Raw genomic sequence first — 14,735 nt, 5'->3', positions numbered from 1 at the left:
GCTGTGGCATTAGGTGCCGCTGAGGATCATTTCCCAGGTCCAGAGTTTACTTTGGGGTTTGCAAAATGGTTATATTCCAATTATGTAATTACATCTTTATATGTTAGTTGGAATACTTCCATAGAATTTTTTCTCATCAACTTTTGAATACCCTGAGGTATAGTTTTTACTATAAAAACAAGTAATCTGTATGATTCTTTCCCTTTATTTATCAGTTTTTAGAACAAGGAGTTGGTTTCCTAGCATCCTGCAAAGGTGATCTTTTTTAAAACATGATCATCGGAATTCCTGGATTTTTATTGTATTTTATTGATTTCATCCCACTGGTGTTTTTACTCTTATTGGTGCTGAGGATGACTCATCTTTGTGCAGTGGGAGCCACTTTAAGATGTTTCATGAGTCCTTTTGACACTATTCTAATAATTTTTGATAACTTCTTGCTTTCTGGAATGACAAAATACTAAGATTCATCTTGTAAATTGCCTGCCCCTAACTTTTATATCTGTCTCCTTTACATGTTACCTCTCATCACATATAAGTAATAATTTTATTTAAATATAGCTTAATCTCCCATTGTATATGCATATATACACACACACATATGCACACACAGACTCCCTTTTTCAGATAAATGGTAATATGATATATAGTATACATGTTGCTTATACTACTTGTTGTTTTCATTTGACAATATATCCTGGAGATCACATATTAGAAAGCACTCTTTTTTTTTTTTTTTAACCAGCTGTATGGTGCTCCATAGTAAGTATCTCAAAGTTAATTCAATTCATCATGTATTAATGGACATTTAGGTTGTTTTTGTTTTTACCTTTTTAAATCATGCAGTAAATATCCATGTGTATACATATTTTCATGTTTATCTTTTAGATAGATTCCTAGAGAAGGGCAAAACATAAAAACATATGTAAAATCATTAAATAATGCCAAATTGCCCTCCATTGGGTTCATAACATTTTGCATTCTTTTTAGAAACACATATGTGCCTGTTTCCTCTTAGTCTTACCAACTAAATGTGTGATCACACTCTTGATTTTTTGTCAGTGTGATAAATAAGATATATCTGTGTAATATTAATTTGTATTTCTCTTATTATGAACTATTTTTTAAATTATGAGACATATAGAGTCCTAAATGTATGAGAAACTGCATTGCCTGTATTGCCTTTTCTACTCACATCTCTAGCCTGTTTTTCTTTTTTTTTTTTAACATCTTTATTGGAGTATAATTGCTTTACAATGGTGTGTTAGTTTCTGCTTTATAACAAAGTGAATCAGCTATACATATACATATATCCCCATATCTCCCCCTGCTTGCGTCTCCCTCCCTATCCCACCCCTCTAGGTGGTCACAAAGCACTGAGCTGATCTCCCTGTGCTATGAGGCTGCTTCCCACTAGCTATCTATTTTACATTTGGTAGTGTATATATGTCCATGCCCCTCTCTCACTTCGTCCCAGCTTACCCTTCCCCCTCTCTGTGTCCTCAAGTCAATTCTCTACATCTGCATCTTTATTCCTGTCCTGCCCCTAGGTTCTTCAGAACGTTTTTTTTTTTTTTTTTTTAGATTCCATATATACGTGTTAGCGTACGGTATTTGTTTTTCTCTTTCTGACTTCACTCTGTATGACAGACTCTAGGTCCATCTACCTCACTACAGATAACTCAATTTCATTTTTTTTTATGACTGAGTAATATCCCATTGTATATATGTGCCACATCTTCTTTATCCATTCATCTGTCGATGGACGCTTAGGTTGCTTCCATGTCCTGTCTGGCCTGTTTTATAAATAACATTGTTGTTATTTTAATTTTGCTTATGAAGTTGTATTTGCCATGCTTTTTTTTCTTTGGCTGTGCCACCATGCAGCATGTGGGATCTTAGTTCCTCTACCAGGGGTCGAACCCTTGGCCCCCACAGTGGAAGTGCAGAGTCCTAACCACTGGACCACCAGGGAAGTCCCTGCCATGCATGTTTAATCTTTATGTAGTCAAATTTACTAATGATTTTCCCTACTGCTTCAATATTTTGAGCGGGAAGAGAATTTTCCTTGCCTCTCAGTTATAAGGGTATTCACAAATGTTTGTACTTGTGTAATTTCATTTTTTATATTTAAATTTCTAATTCCTTTAGAATTTTCACTGATTTCTGGTGTCAGAAATGAATTCAATTTCTATTATTTTCATGTACTTATCCAGTTATCCCAGCACCATTTATTAAAATGCCCATATTTCCCACTTGATTTGTGACTTCACCTTTGTTGAATACTACCAGCAATTGCATATATTTCTGGATTCTCTATTCTTTCTTATTGACCTGCCTGGCTACTCATATGCCAACATCACACTGTGTTGATTATAGAGACCTTAGGATATGCTTATATATCTAATTGGGCCAGCAATCCCCTTGCCTCACTGTTGCTCTTCTTTTTCAAGTGAATGTAGGTCTTTGAACACCAAATTCAATTCCTTCAGTAAGATGTCACAAAAACAGAATGTTTAGACTCTCTTAAATAGGAAAATAAGAAAGTAAACCTGTGAAGGAATTTGATGGCAAAAATGGGTCAAGAATAATTTTGTTTTTGGTATTTGTTTTAATTAAAAGACTAAGAAGAACCAAGCCTACTGAGTCCACTTAGCTTTTTTTGTCTTCTATAGATCCCCTTAGAGAAGTGATGTATTATCCTGATTTAGCAATCAAAATTTCCATCGTGTAGATCCCTTGATTAGGTCTGATTGTGTTTGAAAACACTAGAAGAATTAAGATTTATTAGTGATAACACCCTTCTGACACCTGGCAGTAAAGCCCTGGATATCTGTGTAAGATCCAAAGCATGGTGATGGGGTTGCTATGTTGGAATATATTGGAGAGTGTGTGTATCTGTGTGTGTGTGTGTGTGTGTGTGTGTGTGTGTGTGTGTACACATTCTTCACCACTATTCACTAGAATACAGTGAGGTTTAACGTTCATGTTGTCAGTCTCAAAAATTCAAAGATATTTCTTAACATGGTAATCTGAGGGGAGAATAACGTCTGACAGTTGTAGCTGCAAAGAATTTTACTAAAGAACTATTTGAGCAAAATGTTGGGTTTTCAGGTTGAGCATTTTTGTCATAAGTGATCCTGTTTTTAAAAGCTTGATTGTGGGTGGCGGGTGGTCGTAGGGCTCAGTCAGAGGATGGCCGCGGCCACGGCGGGTGGATCCCTGGGCCAGTCCCCTGGCCCTGCTCTCTGGGCCGCATCGCAGCCACTGCGGAGGTGAGGGGACTCACGGCGCCGCCAGGCCGTGCTCTTCTTCCTCAACAACATCTCCCTGGATGGGCTGCCCTCCAGTTTCTGGAAGACACGGTGGGATGTGCCTCCCTTCAAAGAACCAAACATACATCTGGATCCCCAAGACACAAAGGCCCGAAGAAGACTCACTTCATCAATAATATGAGGCAGTACGACTCCAGGAACAGCAGGATCATGCTCATCTGAGCCAAGCAGTCCATGTGTGCGGCCTTCTCTGTCTTGCCCTGTGGAGAAGGCCTGTGCGTCAGTGACCTGAGGGTGGACAGCCAGAAGCAGAGGCATCCATCCGGCGACGTTTCTATATCTTCTGAGATGGTCTTCCAGTTGGAAGACGTTGAGCTGGGGGTGGATGGAAAGGTTGTGTCTTACCAAGATCCTGTACCCCACCAACACCCTGGTCACGCTCAAGCTGGCCCACTGCCTCAGCCACGACTCAGAGTGCCCTGTGCTCTGCTGGGGTCCAGATGCAAACCTGTCCTGCCCAGGGTGGCGCTAGCTGGCTCAGAACTAGGGGCCAATGCGGGGGATTCCCTGTAGTACAATCCCAACCTCCTGGCTGGCCCTCAGTGACCCTGCGGCAAGCACAAGTACGTCCTCATCTTCGCATCCTACATGACCACAGTGATAGAGTATGTGAAGCTCTCCCACCTCAAGAAGGACATGAAGGAGACCTTCTGGGAGAAGTTCCCGCACATCAAGCTGATGTTGAGCAAGATTAGGAGTTGAAAATGAGAGATGCAGAACTTGTCCCAGGAGTGTGTTTTGGAGCCTGTGACAGTGCCGATGGCCTATGGGTACTTTGAGAAGCTGGTCCTGCAGGACAAACACAACAAGCAGAACTGCAAGCTGCTGAAGAAACAGCAGATGAAGGAGCAAGGTAAAAGCCCACCAGACCAAACAAATGAAGAGGAAATAGGCAGTCTACCTGAAAAAGAATGATAGAAAAGATAATCCAAAATAATCTTGGATATAGAATGGAGAAAATACAAGAAATGTTTAAAAAGGACCTAAAAGAACTAAAGAGCAAACAATGATGAACAACACAATAAATGAAATTAAAAATTCTCTAGAAGGAATAAATAGCAGAATAACTGAGGCAGAAAAATGGGTAAGTGACCTGGAAGATAAATAGTGGAAATAATTACCACAGAGCAGAATAAAGAAAAAAGAATGAAAATAGTTGAGGACAGTCTCAGAGACTGCTGGGACAACATTAAATGCACCAACATTCGAATTATAGGGGTCCCAGAAGAAGAAGAGAAAAAGAAAGAGATGGAGAAAATATTTGAAGAGATTATAGTTGAAAACTTCCCTAATATGAGAAAGGAAATAGTTAATCAACTCCATGAAGCACAGAGAGTCCCATACAAGATAAATCCAAGGAGAAACATGCCAAGACACATATTAATCAAACTATCAAAAATTAAATACAAAGAAAAAATATTAAAAGCTGCAAGGGAAAAACAACAAATAACATACAAGGGAATCCCCATAAGGTTAACAGCTGATCTTTCAGCAGAAATTCTGCAAGCCAGAAGGGAGTGGCAGGACATATTTAAAGTGATGAAGGGGAAAAACCTAAAACCAAGATTACTCTATCCAGCAAGGATCTCATTCAGATTTGACGGAGAAATTAAAACTTTACAGACAAACAAAAGCTAAGACAATTCAGCACCACCAAACCAGCTTTACAACAAGTGCTAAAGGAACTTCTCTAAGTAGGAAAAACACAAGAGAAGGAAAAGACCTACAAAAACAAACCCAAAACAATTAAGAAAATGGTAAAAGGAACATACATATCGATAACTACCTTAAATGTAAATGGATTAAATGCTCCAACCAAAAGACATAGACTGGCTAAATGGATACAAAAACAAGACCTGTATATATGCTGTCTACAAGAGACCCACTTCAGACCTAGGTACATATACAGACTGAAAGTGATGGGATAGAAAAATATATTCCATGCAAATGGAAATCAGAAGAAAGCTCGAGTAGCAATTCTCATATCAGACAAAATAGACTTTAAAATAAAGACTATTATAAGAGACAGAGAAGGACACTACATAATGAGCAAGCAATCAATCTAAGAAGAAGATATAACAATTGTAAATATTTATGCACTCAACATAGGAGCACCTCAATATATAACACAAATGTTAACACCTATAAAAGGGGAAATTCACAGTAACACAATCATAGTAGAGGACTTTAAACCCCATTCACACCAATAGATAGATCATCCAAAATGAAAACAAACAAGGAAACACAAGCCTTGAATGCTACATTAAACAAGATGGACTTAATTGTTATTTATAGGACATTCCATCCCAAAACAACAGAATACACTTTCTTCTCAAGTGCTCATGGAACATTCTCCAGGATAGATCATATCTTGGGTCACAAATCAAGCCTGAAGAAATTTAAGAAAATTGAAATTGTATCAAGTATCTTTTCCAAGAACAGTGCTATGAGACTGTTGGAGGAAAAAATCTGTAAAAAATACAAACACATGGAGGCTAAACAATACACTACTTAATAACGAAGTGATCACTGAAGAAATCAAAGAGAAAATCAAAAAATACCTAGAAACAAATGACAATGAAATCACGATGACCCAAAACCTATTGGATGCAGCAAAAGCAGTTCTAAAAGGAAAGTTTATAGCAATACGATCCTACCTCAAGAAACAAGAAACCTCTCAAATAAACAACCTAACCTTACGTCTAAAGCAATTAGAGAAAGAAGAACAAAAAAACCCCAAAGTTAGCAGAAGGTAAGAAATCATAAAGATCAGATCAGAAATAAATGAAAAAGAAATGAAGGAAACAAAAGCAAAGATCAATAAGACTAATAGCTGGTTCTTTGAGAAGATAAACAAAATTGATAAACCACTAGCCAGACTCATTAAGAAAAAAAGGGAGAAGACACAAATCAAGAGAATTAAAAATTGAAAGGGAGAAGTAACAGTTGATACTGCAGAAATACAAAGGATCATGAGAGATTACTAGAAGAAACTCTATGCCAATAAAATGGACAACTGGATGAAATGGACAAATTCTTAGAAAAGCACAATCTTCTGAGATTGAACAAGGTAAAAATAGAAAATATATACAGACCAATCACAAGCACTGAAATTGAAACTGTGATTAAAAATCTTCCAACAAACAAAAGCCCAGGACCAGATGGGTCACAGGTGAATTCTATCAAATATTTAGAGAAGAGTTAACACCTATCCTTCTCAAACTCTTCCAAAATATAGCAGAAGGAGGAACACTCCAAAACCCATTCTACGAGGCCACCATCACCCTGATACCAAAACCAGACAAAGATGTCACAAAGAAAGAAAACTACAGACCAATATCACTGATGAACATAGATGCAAAAATCCTCAACAAGATACTAACAAACAGAATCCAATAGCACATTAAAAGGTTCATACACCATGATCAGTGGGGTTTATCCCAGGAATGCAAGGATTCTTTAATATATGCAAATCAATCAATGTGATAAACCATATTAACAAACTGAAGGATAAAAACCATATGATCATCTCAATAGGTGCAGAAAAAGCTTTCAACAAAATTCAACACCTATTTACAATAAAAACTGTCCAGAAAGTAGGCATAGAGGGAACTTACCTCAACATAATAAAGGCCATATATGACAAACCCACAGCCAACATTGTTCTCAATGGTGAAAGACTGAAACCATTTCCTCTAAGATCAGGTAGAAGACAAGGTTGTCCATTCTGACCATTGTTATTCAACATAGTTTTGGAAGTTTTAGCCACATCAACCAGAGAAGAAAAAGAAATAAAAGGAATCCAACTCGGAAAAGAAGTAAATCTGTCACTGTTTGCAGATGACATGATACTATACATAGAGAATCCTAAAGATGCTACCAGAAAACTACTAGAGCTAATCAATGAATTTGGTAAAGTAGCAGGATACAAAATTGATGCATAGAAATCTCTTGCATTCCTATACACTAAAGATAAGAAATCTGGAATAGAAATTAAAGAAACACTTCCATTTACCATTGCAAAAAAAAGAATAAAATACCTAGGAATAAACCTACCTAAGGAGACAAAAGACGTGTATGAAGAAAACTATAAGACACTGTTGAAAGTAATTAAAGATGATACAAACAGATGGAGAGATATACCATGTTCTTGGTTTGGAAGAATCAACATTGTGAAAATGACTATACTACCCAAAGCAATCTACAGATTCAATGCAATCCCTATCAAGCTACCACTGGCATTTTTCACAGAACTAGAACAAAAAATTTCACAATTTGTATGGAAACACAAAAGACCCTGAATAGCCAAAGCAATCTTGAGAAAGAAAAACGGAGCTGGAAGAATCAGGCTTCCGGACTTCAGACACTACAAAGCTACAGTAATCAAGACAGTATGGTACTGGCACAAAAACAGAAATATAGATCAATTGATAGAAAGCCCAGAAATAAACCCACGCACATATGGTAACCTTAACTTTGATAAAGGAGGCAAGAATATACAATCGAGAAAAGGCAGCCTCTTCAATAAGTGGTGCTGGGAAATGTAAAAGCATGAAATTAGAACACTCCCTAACATCATACACAAAAATAAACTCAAAATGGATTAAAGACCTAAATGTAACACCAGACACTATAAAACTCTTAGAGGAAAACATAGGCAGAACATTCTATGACATAAATCACAGCAAGATCCTTTTTGACCCACCTCCTAGAGAAGTGGAAATAAAAACAAAAATAAACAAATGGGACCTAAGGAAACTTAAATGCTTTTGCATAGCAAAGGAAACCATAAACAAGACCAAAAGACAACCTTCAGAATGGGAGAAAATATTTGCAAATGAAGCAACTGACAAAGGATTAATCTCCAAAATACACAAGCAGCCCTTGTAGCTCCATATCAAAAAAACAAACAACCCAATCCAAAAATGGGCAGAAGATCTAAATTGACATTTCTCCAAGGAAGATATACAGATTGCCAACAAACACATGAAAGGATGCTCAACATCACTAATCATTAGAGAAATGCAAATCAAAACTACAATGAGGTATCACCTCACACCAGTCAGAAGGGGCATCACCAGAAAATCTACAAACAATAAATGGAGGAGAGGGTGAAGAGTAAAGGGAGCCCTCTTGCACTGTTGGTGGGAATGTAAATTGATACAGCCACTAAAGAGAACAGTATGAAGGTTCCTCAGAAAACTAAAAATAGAAGTACCATACAACCCAGCAATCCCCTACTGGGCATATACCCTGAGAAAACCATAATTCAAAAAGAGTCATGTAACACAATGTTCATTGCAGCACTATTTACAATAACCAGGACATGGAAGCAACCTAAGTGTCCATTGACAGATGAATGGATAAAGAAGATGTGGCACATATATACAATGGAATATTACTCGTCATAAAAAGAAACGAAATTGCATTATTTGTAGTAAGGTGGATGGACCTAGAGTCTGTCATACAGAGTGAAGTAAGTCAGAAAGAGAAAAACAAATACCATACACTAACACATATATCTGGAATCTAAAAAAAAAAAAAAAAGGTTCTGAAGAACCTAGGGGCAGGACAGGAATAAAGATGCAGATGTAGAAAATGAATGGGCTTGAGGACACGAGGAGGGGGAAGGGTAAGCTGGGACGAAGTGAGAGAGTGGCATGGACATATATACACTACCAAGCGTAAAATAGATAGCTAGTGGGAAGCAGCTGCATAGCACAGGGAGTTCAGCTCGGTCCTTTGTGGCCACCTAGAGGGGTGGGATAGGGAGGGTGGGAGGGAGGGAGACCCAAGAGGGAAGAGAATACATATACATATACATATATATATATATATATATATATATATATATGTATATGTATAACTGATTCACTTTGTTGTAAAGCAGAAACTAACACACCATTGTAAAGCAATTATACTACAATAATGATGTAAAAAATAAAAGCTTGATTGTACTTGAGTACAGTATCTGTCTGATATCTGAATTATTTTTGTGATGAGTGAGAGGAAGCATCCTTGCAGGTTAAAAAAAACAATGACTAAAACAGTTGATGAGAAAAAAAGTAACACATCTCCTGTTATTTTGGAATCGAATATTGAAGCAGAGACGTGGTCTCATAATTTTGGCATTTCACCAATTTATTATACTGAAAACTGATTATTAAGTACACTTATCACATGCCAAGCACTGCATAGGTCATTATGGATATATGTCAAAGTAAGTTAGGGAGACAGAGACAGGTAATGAACAAGACTATAGAGAGGTGATGCTGTGGAAATGCAGTATAGGCAGACACTAACTGTGCTTGGTGATATAGGGAGGACACCAAAGTAGATACGAATGTCCAACTTGAAACTTCTGAAGCATTTACTTTTGAAATTTCTTACATTTAAGGGGCCTCACTAATTTTAATCATCTGGTGCTGTTCTAGCATGACTTATTTTTTTTTAACCGTGAGATTATTTCCTCTTTTCTCAAAATGATGATCAGGTCTCTTTTTTAAGCCAATTATTGTAACACCAACAGGTCAGGTGTTTTTTTTCAAAAAGGAATTCATCTACCCCTACCCGATCTGCTCCCTTCCCTCTATTTCCTGTTTCAGTTAACAGAATCACCATTTATGATGTAGTCTAAACAGACACCTCAGATTGAACCCATAGCTAATACTCCTCCAACTCCTATATTCAAGTCTTGAAGTCTTGATAATTCTCTGTGAAATATTTGTTGAGTATGTCCCCTGCTTTCAACTCCAATAACAACTGTTTTTGTATTTCTTCTGTATTCTTGCAATCCATTGAATTGGTCACCCTAATATTGTTGCTGCTATAAATACCTGTCAAAATTGAGTTAGTATAAAATCATTCCACAGCATGAACCCTTTTACACAAGTTCCAGGAATGTCCTTCCAAACCTGGCCAATCTCCAGCCACTTAACGATACCTCATGATGGCATCCTCCCATCTCATCACCATTCTAATCTTAGCGTTATGTTCTCCTTACCCCGAATGACTTTGCTGTTCACTAAATATGCTGTGTATCTTCAGGTCATCATGACTTTTAAACATTCCCTTCTATGCTTGAAATGCCACTTCCTTACATTTCTGCCTCTTAAATTTCTCCTCTTATTTGAGGTCACACTGAAAGACTGACATCTTTGAAGAGAAGGGCATGTATACGGATTTAAATACATATATATATAATTTTTTTCCCTTGCACTTTGCACTTAGTCCAGTGTTTAGTGCATAGTAAGGACTCAATAAAAATTGTAAAATGAACATTAACCCAGTTGGCTACAGGGAAACATATTGATCTGAAGGGGTACATTACTCATGGTCCCAATGGGAAACAGAGATGCACTTAGATGAAATTCTGATGAGTAGTTAGAAAAGGGACTATTTACAAAGTATGGTTAAGCAAACCAATGAAGGATGTTCAGGCTCTAGCTACCAGCAAAAGAAGCTAATGCCACTCCTAGGCCTGAAGGGATGAGGGGAGAAAATAGACTTGTTAACAGAGTCCAGTGAAAGCTGGAGGTGTGAAGGGACTTCCAGGGTAGCTGCAGAGACATCTGACCACTGCCAGAATTATGGCCCCAAAGCAAGTGGTAGTGAGGGAGATATTCCTGACCTGTCTTCTCTCATGCTCAGATTTCCTGGTGATGCCTCCCATTGGCTAAGTCCAACCAGAAGCCAGAGAACAGGAGAGCACAGATGATAGTCTGTGCGGGACAGTCCATCGCGACACAAAACTGAACTTGGAAGGGCAGAGAACAGAATGGGCAGTACAATCAGAGAATAAACAGAATTAGAAACGTTCTCAAACCTTAATATTAAATGATGGATGCCGACCAGTCTCTGGAGCACGATGCTTATGACACAGCCTCCAGTAACTAAGTTGCCTGGGAACACATACCTTAATTAAATATTTTCCTTATCCACACCCTGTAACAGCAACAGCAAAGATGACAATAGTGACAGTAACAATTACCACTTACTACGTGCCAGATGCTGTGCTAAACACTTCACTCATTTTGTCATTTATGCCTCATAAGAGTCCCCGTTTTGCGAATGCGAAATAGTCACAGAGGTCAAGTAATTTGCCAGAGGTGCAACTAGTTTGTAGAGGAGCCGAAGTTTGAAACCAGCTTAATGACTCCAAAGTCTTTTAATTCCTAAACTGTATCAGTGCAGGGAGACTAATATTCTGTTCAATAGGAAGCCATAGCATCTTCCAGTAGAATTGTGCAAGGTGAAATTCTCCCCTGAGGCATCTGGCAGGAAATTGTGACTAGTGTCTGTGCAAAGGAGACCTAGGGCGGAGGCTGCTATTTTTGACGTAAGTGCAAAGATAGATTATTTTACTTTCAATGAGAAAAAGAAAGATAAAAATGCTAATCAAATCTACTGAGCATCAGTTACCTGGGAGGGTTTTAATTAGAAAATCTCAGTGAAAGTGCCTAATGAAACCATAGTACTATAATTGAATATAGAGACATGTTGGTAATTAAATGATAATGTAGAATAAATCCTTCACCTAATAGGTTTAATTCTGTTTTTACATTGTGCATTAATGGAGTGTCCCCCTGCCCAATATATTAGCGCCTAGCAGAGATAGGATACTTTATCTATTTATCCACTAAAAAACTTGATTTGGTACCATAGAAAAGTGCCATTCCTTTCCTTTGCCTTCCTCATGAACTAGAGCTATTTAGGTGTGTTTTGTCTTGTCAATTAGGGCAATCTAAGCAAAAGAGACAAATGTTCTCTTCTTACTTCTTCAGCTCATGTAGTTTGAATACATGTTTTGTATTCATAGAGGAATACATGTATTCATAGAGGGAACTGGACCTCACAGAGTCAGGACTGGTCCATCCAGGTCTCTGCTTCCTCCAGGTCCCTTTGGAGGAGAGAAGTTGAGAGGCTGGAGAGAAGCCTGGCATGCTGGGTCATCTTTGCAGGACTCAGGGCGGCCATTCCTTTCCTTTGCCTTCCTCATGAACTAGAGCTATTTAGGTGTGTTTTGTCTTGTCAATTAGGGCAATCTAAGCAAAAGAGACAAATGTTCTCTTCTTACTTCTTCAGCTCATGTAGTTTGAATACATGTTTTGTATTCATAGAGGAATACATGTATTCATAGAGGGAACTGGACCTCACAGAGTCAGGACTGGTCCATCCAGGTCTCTGCTTCCTCCAGGTCCCTTTGGAGGAGAGAAGTTGAGAGGCTGGAGAGAAGCCTGGCATGCTGGGTCATCTTTGCAGGACTCAGGGCGGCTTTGTGACAACCAAAACACCAAAACGGGAGCCCTAACTCACTGAGCAGGGCTCTATACCACGCCCACATTTCTGCCTTGCTTTGGTCTGAGCAGCCTGGATACCCAAGGTCTCAGGTTAAAATTTTTTTGATAATAAACTTGAGTCCTTGGCACTTCCAATTCTTGAAGGAGCTGGAAGAAACTGTTAAACTTATTGCTTAATTATTTCTCCAGGAAGTAAAAGGCATGCATCATCACTTAGGATGACTGCCAGCCAGCCCAACAGATGTTTTGCCAGTTTCTGAATTTTTCAGGGGGACATGTTTAGATTTATGCTATTCATTTGCAGTCTAGTTGATGCTTTTCCACTTAGATTCTTATCAGTTTGTTATTAGACAGCATGTTCACTTCCATGTTTTATTAAAAAACTGCTGATAGAGTGATAATTCTTAGCTATATTGGTGCCTAAGTTGTTAAAGAAGTTAGAATTATTAATTTAAAAAGCATAATTTTTGGTTTTTTAAAGCAATTTAAAGGAAAAATACTTTTGTATAAAGGATATTATTTTGCTTTTTGTTCTCAGTGTAATGCCCCATAAATTATTTTCGTGTGGAAAGCTCTGGCAAACTTTATTACAACTGACACATTTTCAAGGAGAAGATGAATAATTCAAACATTCTGGAATTGCAAAAGCACCATTTCTTGCTCTCTGTCTGTCAAATCATTTTCATTTAATAGACTTTTATATTCTTTTTTCCATTTTTTTGGTATGATAAGGATACCTTGTCTTAAGTCTCCTTAGGTGATATCACGTGAATTTCTAATTGAAACCCTTTCCTTTTACACTTAATTTCTTTGGAAGCAGGAATAAGGCACGCAAATTCATTACCATCACTTAGCATCCTTCCTTGATCCTGTTGGTGTGTACAATCCATTCTCTCCACCTTTCTCCCTCTTAGAAAATGTGTGCTTCCTTTAGCATTTTTCCCTTAATTATTTTATAGTCTATTAGAATTTGAGCCTCAAACAGTTATGAAGAAAACCATTTCAAGGTTTAAGTCATTTCTTTTTTTTTTTTTAAGAATCAATTTTATTTATTTATTTACTTTTGGCTGCATTGGGTCTTTGTTGCTGCGCGCGGGCTTTCCCTAGTTGTGGTGAGCAGGGGCTACTCTTCTTTGCTGTGTGTGGGCTTCTCTCATTGCGGTGGCTTCTCTTGTTGTGGAGCACGGGCTCTAGGCGCTCGGGCTTCAGTAGTTGTGGCTCACGGGCTCTAGAGCGCAGGCTCAGTAGTTGTAGTGCACGGGCTTCGTTGCTCGGCGACATGTGAGAGCTTCCTAGACCAGGGCTCAAACCCATGTCCCCTGCGTTGGCAGGCGGATTCTCAACCACTGCGCCACCAGGGAAGCCCTGAAATCATTTTTATTTAACCTAAAATTTAGACGAATTATGAAATTTTCAACATGGGCTCCTGCATACAATAGACTGTTTCAAACCCATTGTTATTTCAGCCACGCTGGTGGTCACATTTGGAAGCAGTGAAGGAGAGAGTTATCACTATGACAGACAGAGCAATTAGAAAAACCAACCACACTGTAGGTTACATCCTGGAGGAAGAAGCTCTAAAACATGGAGCGTTTCACTAAGGCCATATCCTGCTCCATGATGATATCCATAATATCCTAAAGCTGCTTTTAAAGGGAAAATAAATCACTTTTTCTTAAAGTGAAAATAAATCATTTAAAAGATCCTCTTTTAGGATAACAGAATTTGGGATATTTGGAAAAAATTCTAGAAGTTTTGTGTCAGTAGTTGAATAACTAATTCCTTCATTCCCTATCAGGGTGTTTTGGTTCTGTAAAGACCATGAAGATGAAAAAGCTAAATTTCATAGTTTCTTCTCCAAACGTAGGCAGTTCACTTTTAAAAGCAGTTTTTAAAATATTGCTAATGCATATATAAAAATAAACTATGCACAGTAAGAAAAACAAAACAAAAAAACCACTGCTATATCTCTGATGTGTAGATACATATAGTATGCGTTCATATTTTTTGAATGAATTAGCAATCTAAAAGACACTGACAAAAATTTACATACAGTATAGAGTTAAGTGGCAACCATCCAAAAGATGGTTATTGAAAACTT

General features: G+C 37.9%; 1 pseudogene; it reads left to right on the top strand.

Moving 5' to 3' along the window:
- The first annotated feature begins 840 nt into the window (after positions 1-840).
- Positions 841-14,168, top strand: LOC101281260 (CDK5 and ABL1 enzyme substrate 2-like; annotated as a pseudogene).
- The last annotated feature ends 567 nt before the right edge of the window (positions 14,169-14,735 follow it).

This window comes from Orcinus orca, chromosome 17, assembly GCF_937001465.1.
Source record: "Orcinus orca chromosome 17, mOrcOrc1.1, whole genome shotgun sequence".
Lineage (NCBI taxonomy): Eukaryota > Metazoa > Chordata > Mammalia > Artiodactyla > Delphinidae > Orcinus > Orcinus orca.
This window is presented reverse-complemented; position numbering and strand designations above follow the sequence as displayed.